Source organism: Arachis ipaensis, chromosome B10 (genome assembly GCF_000816755.2).
Source record: "Arachis ipaensis cultivar K30076 chromosome B10, Araip1.1, whole genome shotgun sequence".
In the NCBI taxonomy this organism is placed as follows: Eukaryota; Viridiplantae; Streptophyta; class Magnoliopsida; order Fabales; family Fabaceae; genus Arachis; species Arachis ipaensis.
In genome coordinates, this window is record NC_029794.2 from 27,378,860 (window position 1) to 27,386,535 (window position 7,676).

Sequence of the window (7,676 nt, forward strand, 5' to 3'; positions counted from 1 at the left end):
TTATGGGAAGTTACTTGTTTTTTAGATTTTCTCTTCTAAAGGCTAAATGATGGACCATTTTTAAAGGATACTTAGTTGCACTGTTTCTGTGTTTCACAAATTAGAATTGGATTTTAGTGAGACTGAGAGAAGGGAGAGGGAGGGGCTTCCATTCATAGGGTGTCTTTTATTTATTTATTTGTTTATTTATTTTTGGTAGGGGATCAAAATGACGCCGTTTTTATGTGGGCTGATATTTCAAAAAACTAGACTGGTTTATCTGGTTTACCGGTTAACTACTGATTTGACCAGTTTTTTTAATGATATTTTGTAGGCCGGTTTTAACCATCAACCGAATCAGTTAGAGGACCGATTTATAATGAATTCGGTCAAATTGATTAGTCCGGTCCGATTTTTAAAACCTTGTCAAAAATAACTTTTAAAAATATTTCATGATGACCGAGCCTTCATCATAAATTCAAAAAGAGATTCCTCACCTTAAGAATTCAGATATGATTGTAAAGAGAAAAAAGAGACAAATACTTTAATCGGTTTAGAATATTCATTTATATTTTAAAACCAACAAATTGAACCTTTGAAACTTGGTGGCTATGAAGTTTTTTTCAACTTTTTCGTTCTTCTTTTCCAAGTTATGTACGAAGGAAAGAAAGAAAGCAGGAGGTGGCTCTCCAAATTACATACGAGAAAGGAAATAAGCAAGGGGTGGCTTCAATTGGAAATGGATCGAATTTCAAGGTAATTAGTCACCTGGCTAAATTAATAAAATAGATTATGATAATTACTAAAACTAGATATATCATATCACCAGTAATTATACTCTTAGAGTAAATATGTGAGCTACTAGTATAAATGATACTAGTAATAAGAGAATCGATAGATTTTAGAACCAGTTATAATATTATTATCATAAAATGGTATTATAATAAAATATCAAATAAAATCTTAGTATAATAAAATACGATTATTTATTATTCTGCATATTCAAAATCAGCTTGTTAAACGAAATCTAACCATGTCACTCGGATATTATGAATTCCTAACGTATAAAGCTCAAAAAATCTGTTGTTGAAAATCTGGATTGTTACACTCGAGGGCCTCATTCTTTTGCTCCAGTATCTGTTACTCCTACACCAACTCCTTCAAACTCAAGTTCGTCCACACCTCCTCCACCTACATCAAACTTTCATAATCATACAGCCTATGTTGATGTCCCATCTACAGTTTCTGACCCGAATTGGTATCCAGACACTGGTGCATCTCACCATGTCACACTTGATCAAACCAAATTAATTGCATCTTCTGAATATTCTGGTTCGGATCAGGTTGAGATTGGAAATGGTACAGGTATTCCTATTAAGCATGTTGGACATTCTTTTCTTTATGCTTTAAAATCTCAAAAGATTATTTTCATCACAAAAGCTTATTCACACTTCACAAATCACTAAGAATCTGATAAGTGTTTTCAAATTTGCACAAGATAACTGTTTTCTTTGAATTTCATGCTCATTCTTGTGTTGTTAAATGTCAATTCACTAAAGAAGTTCTTTTGCAGGGTATTAGAAAAAGAGGTCTTTACTAGTTTACTGGTTGTTCGGTTGCTCAGGTGTTTGGAGGATCGGTAAGGTGAATAACGAAGCAAGGGAATGAGAGGATCTGGACCTGGGCGTGAGCTGCTGGAGCGGTGCGTTCGGCCTATTTGTCGGTGTGTTGGCGGGTGAGGCCACCTGTAAGGATACTCCGATGCTAAAGTCAGAGTCCGTACGAATAGGCGGCCAATCAGGGTTAGAAGGGTGACGTACTTTTGGGAGGGGTAGATCCCTCCCTATTTATACCATGTACTCAGGTGGACCCCTTGTGATCAGGCCAACCTGCTTAGAAGCTTCTACTAGCTGTCCAAGTTTCTCGTAGAATGGGAGGTGACATGTGGGTCGCCTCTTGATCTAGGTCAGTGGATCCATCGGGTCGGTGACTTGTGACCAGACCCGGGTCATTAATGGGCTAGACCAGAACACTGATGTTACAATTTCACAAAATACTTCTTCTGTCACTACTCCACGTGTTCTTTTTTCTAATTGCCTTTCTTTTGATCTATGGAACAAACGCTTGCACATTCTTCCCTCAAGATTGTTAAATACATCATGAATAAATGTAAGATTTCAGTACTTAATAAAATGCCTGATCAGATTTTGAGAGTTTGTAAAAATTGTGCTCAAGTTAAATTGCATAGATTGCCTTTCCCTGACTCCCATACATTTTACAATTCTCCCTTACAATTAGTCTATATTGATATTTGGGGACCAGTTCCAATTATATCCCAATTTTCGATATACTTGCATATATTTCTTGGTAAATAAGTCACAAGTCTTTATTGCCTTTATTCAATACAAGAATTTTATAGAAAATTTAACTGGTTATAAAATCAAAGAACTTCAATATGATAATGGAGGTGAATACACCTTACACTCCTTTAATTCTTATTTGCAAACATAGACATCTCATTGAAATGAGTTTGTCTATGTTATCCACTGCATTTATGCTCATCACTTTTTGGGATGAGGGTGTGATTACTTCTACATATCTTATCAATAGAATACCTATTCAGGTTCTCTCTAATAAACAACACCTTTTGAATTAATAATGAAACAACAATCAGATCATTTATCTATCAGAATTTTTAGCAATGCTTATTTTTCTCATTTAAGATCATACAATCAACACAAACTTGACTATAAGTCTCATAAGTGTGTTTTTTATTGGCTATGCTCCTGATTATAAAGGATATAAATGTTTGCCACCAAATGGCAGAATCTATGTTTCTCGAAATGTTCTCTTTGATGAAAATATTTTTCCTTATCAATCTATTTTTCATTTCAAGCATACTGACACATTATCTTTTAATATGAATTATTCTATTTTCAATTTGCATTACCCTCTATTCCCTCAAATGTTGTTATTTCTATGCCTCAAACTTCTAGTAAACATGTTGATTCTGATACAAGAAATAACACTAATCAGCACACCATAGAATCCGTTCCACTTTCTAATAATCAACCTACACAAGGTAAATAATATTAATTTATCAAATTTTGTTCAGCTCATTTTAGGTATTGAAAATGTACTTCCTCCTATAAACACTGTTTCGCAAAAGTAGAATCCACCATCTCCACAAGTCTCACATCCAATAATCAACGTGCTATGCAGACTAGGTCCAAAACTAGCTCTTTAAAGCCAAGATTGTCCATTGTTACTCAAGAACAACAAGAACAACCTCCTAAGATAGCCACTGCTGCATTACAAATACCTTATTGGAGAAAAGCTATGCAGGATGAGTTTGATGCTTTGATGAAAGCTCAAACCTGGACTTTGGTTGAAAAATCAGAAGGGACTAAAGTCATAAGATACAAATGGGTCTATACTATTAAAAAGCACCATGATGGTTCCATGCAAAAGTACAAGGTCAACAGGTTGGTTGGTCAAGGCTTTTATCAACAAGAAGACTTTGATTTTGATCAAATCTCCAGTTCTGTAATAAGGCCTACTACCATTTGAGTTATCCTAAGTCTAGCTCTTTCCAAGGGTGGACAATTAGGCAATTCGACTATAGCAATGCCTTCTTGAATGGAGACTTGCATCAAATCATTTATATGAAATAATCTCTTAATTTTGAGTGTGATTCTGATTCAAAGGTTTGTAAATTGAGAAAATCTCTCTATGGATTGAAACAAGCCCTAAAAAAGTGGGTTCTAAAGTTAAGCTCTACTTTAAATTCTTTTGGTTTTATTAATGCAAGATCAGATTCTTCTTTGTTCATTAGAACTAAGTCTGATTCTGTTATCTATATTCTATGCTATGTCGATGATATAATTATTACTGAAAATTGTGCAAATGAGGTTACTAATATGATACAGCAACTTGACAAAGTCTACTTTTTACTAAAAGATTTAGGTGAATTAAGCTATTTTCTTGGTATCGAAGTGTTCGAACTGAAATAAATCAAATTCATTTTTCTCAAACTAAGTATATTACTAATTTACTATCTAAATTGGGTATGACGAATGCTACTCCTATGCCTAGGCCTATGGTTTCCTCTTTATATCTCTTGATAAGAAATTATTAGAACGAAGGATAAAGGGATAAGAAAAAGATGGAGAAAAGATACAACAGAAAACACAGCGGAAACATAAAAGGATAGATAAGAGATTTTCCTACTAGACCTCTAAGAAACCTGTTCTTAGCAACCTAGGTCACTGGAAGGGTTTTCCTATTAGACCCTCTAAGAAACTTGTTCTTAGCAACCTAGGTCACCAGAAGGGTTTTCCCTACTAGACCTTCAAAGAACCTGTCCTTGACAACCTAGACCAGAGAGATGAAAACTGAAAGAAACCACAATGCAGATCACCTTAGTGTTAGACCCTTCAATCTTCTTCATGCAACAAGCGACGCAAATCACTTACCTCACTTAATCACACTAAAAAAGTGCATAAAGAAACTAAAAATTTTATTCATCAAAAGTTGTGTAAATTGTCTCACCAAAGGTGTTTAAATAAACCTCTAACAAACTAACTAAGAGATAAGATAAGATAACTTAATTTAAATCTCCTAAAGATAAGATAACTAATTTAAATCAGATTTGATCTTATTGGATTAGATCAGATTTGATTTAAAATCCTAAAGATATATGATAACTAATTTAAATCAGATTTGATCTTATCATATTAGATCAATTTTGATTTAAATTTAAAATCCCTAAAATTACTACTCAGTAAATCAGAAGCAAATCAAATCTTCCAACAAACTCTAACAGCAAAATAAATTAAAATAAAGGCCTAATAATTTCGAAAATTAATAATAAATTATGCCTCCCATTGAATTTTGAAAAGCATTGTTGGGCTTCTTATTGTCCTGCCTTAGCCCAATGGGTCTTATGAGTTGTCGCCATTTCAGCACCACTATTTTTGAGACGGACTCTTGGTCTTCTTGATGTCCAAGACCGGCATGTTATGATTCTTATAATATTCAGATCTTTAAATGTAATAATATTACCATTCTGTCTCTTGACTCTAAAATGACAAAAATGCCCTCCTGAACACGTATCATCCTCTCCCTCTTCAGAAAGATTCATCCTCGAATCTTGAATGAAAAGTTCTTCTTCCCCCCAAGGAATCCAAATCCAATCTACAGGTTTAAATATCATGGTTTGATGACTTTTCTCTACCCACTGAATTGTGGCTATGTCCTTCCTATGTGCAAGTTCAATCTTTCCAGCCATACTTTCACCATCTTGTCTAAAGTATGAAATGAGTTGTCTTTTTTCCTTTTCATCCTTATTAATGCCTCCATAATTGACCACTAAATCTACAAAGCCTGAAAAAGTTGATATAAAAATACTAGGAATTTCATGGTTAGATGTATGAGAAACTAAGGACTCCGTGAAATTCAATGATACTAATGCACTCTTGTCTAAGTTAGAACTTTCTAGATCTCTCTCACAAGTGTGTTTATTGCTCTCAGCTTCTTTGTCACTCATTGACTCCTCTCTCACTATTCTCATCTTTTCTCTCAAAATTCTAACTTTCAATTAAACATTGAACCTTTTCACTCAAACACTCACTTTCTTTCTCTGTTTCTTTTCTCTTTGAATTTTTAAATTTCTCACATCTCAAGGACCCACTTGAGAAATTATGCACTGTTGGATTCTCTAAGTACACAACATCCTCTACAGCATATTCAATAAATTCTTCTGTCTCTGGCTTTGAAGAAGAATAAGAGATAAGCGTAGAAGAAATTCTCTTCTTATGTTTGATCCTCAAATTTTTCTCCTTTGGAATGCCAAGTTGCTATAAATTGTTGCATATACTCTATGTCAATGGCCAATTTGACCAAATCCTCCATGGTCTCGTAACGGTAGCGTTGTACTTTATCTGCAAAGTCTTCGCATAATCCAAACAAAAATCGTTCCATAAGGACCTCCGGACTTAGTTTAATATCAGCCTTGTCCATCAAAATAGAAACTTTTTGTGGTACTCCATCACTGATTATGAATCTTGTTGTAACTTACAAAAATTTCTAAAGAATTCGTTGTGGTATGATGATGGCATAACTCGATTTCTCATGTAGTATGATGATGGCCAAACTGGCTCCTCATGATTTTCTTCATCTTCTCCCGGCTGTAAATTGGGCTCTTTCCGTACCATCTTCTAGATCTTCCTAATTCAGTCCACCATATACGGGCATCATAAAAAAAATTGGCTTGTACCAATCGAACCTTCTTTTCATCTGAAAGGATGCAATTTGCGAAAATCGACTCTACCTTCCTTTTCCATCCGAAATAAGCTTCAGGATCATTCCTCCCTTTAAATGCAGAAATTTGAAACCGAGAACCCTTTTTTGCATATGAGATTCCTTCATCATCACTATCGTAATACTCAATCATTTTTTTTTTGCGACTCTTTTCTTTTTTCTTTTTGGTGTTTTTGTGGACTCTAAAGTGAATTTGCAGAAATTAAAGAGAAAAAAAACAAAGAGACTAAACATGACCCATAGAATATATAGATAAATAAGAATTTACCAGATGATAAGAAATTATAACTGATACCAGATGATAAGAAATTATAACGAACAAAGGATAAAGGAATAAGAAAAAGATGGAGAAAAGATACAACAGAAAAGACACAGCAAAAACATAAAAGGATAGATAAAGGGTTTTCCTACTAGACCTCTAAAAAACTTGTTCTTAGCAACCTAGGTCACCGAAAGAGTTTTTCCTACTAGACTTTCAAAGAACCTGTCCTTGACAACCTAGATCAGAGGGACATATCGCCTTAGTGTTGGACCCATTAATCTTCTTCATGCAACAAGCGAAGCAAATCACTCACCTCACTTAATCACACTAAAAAAAGTGCATAAAGCAACTAAAAGTTTTATTCATCAAAAATTGTGTAAATTATCTCACCAAAGGTGTTTAAATAGGCTATAACAAACTAACTAAAAGATAACATAAGATAACTTAATTTAAATCTCTTAAAAATAAGATAACTAATTTAAATCAGATTTGATTTTATTGGATTAGATCAGATTTGGTTCAAATTTAAAATCCTAAAGATATATGATAACTAATTTAAATCAAATTTATCTTATCAGATTAGATCAGATTTGATTTAAATTTTAAATCTCTAAAATTACTATTCAGCAAATTAGAAGTAAATCAAATCTTCCAACAAACTCTAGCAACAAAATAAATTAAAATAAAGGCCTAATAATTTCAAAAATTGATAATAAATTATGCCTCCCATTGAATTTTGAAAAGTATTGTTGGGCTTCTTGTTGTCCTGCCTTAGCCCAATGGGCCTTATGGGTTGTCGCCATTTCAGCACCACTATTTTTGATACGGACTCTTGGTCTTCTTGATGTCCGAGACCGGTATGGTATGATTCTTCTAGTATTCAAATCTTTAAACGTGACAAGATTACCATTCTATCCATTAGCTCTAAAATGACGAAAATACCCTCTGAACATGTATCATGCATTCTCCTCTTCTTGCACATTTGACGGCAGCAAAGAGAATGCTGAGATATCTTCAAGTCATTAAACATTATGGACTTTGATAGTGTTTTCTTTTGGACTAAGTCTGTGTAAAATTACTATTTTTTTTTTTTGGTTTGAATTTGGGTCCTCTT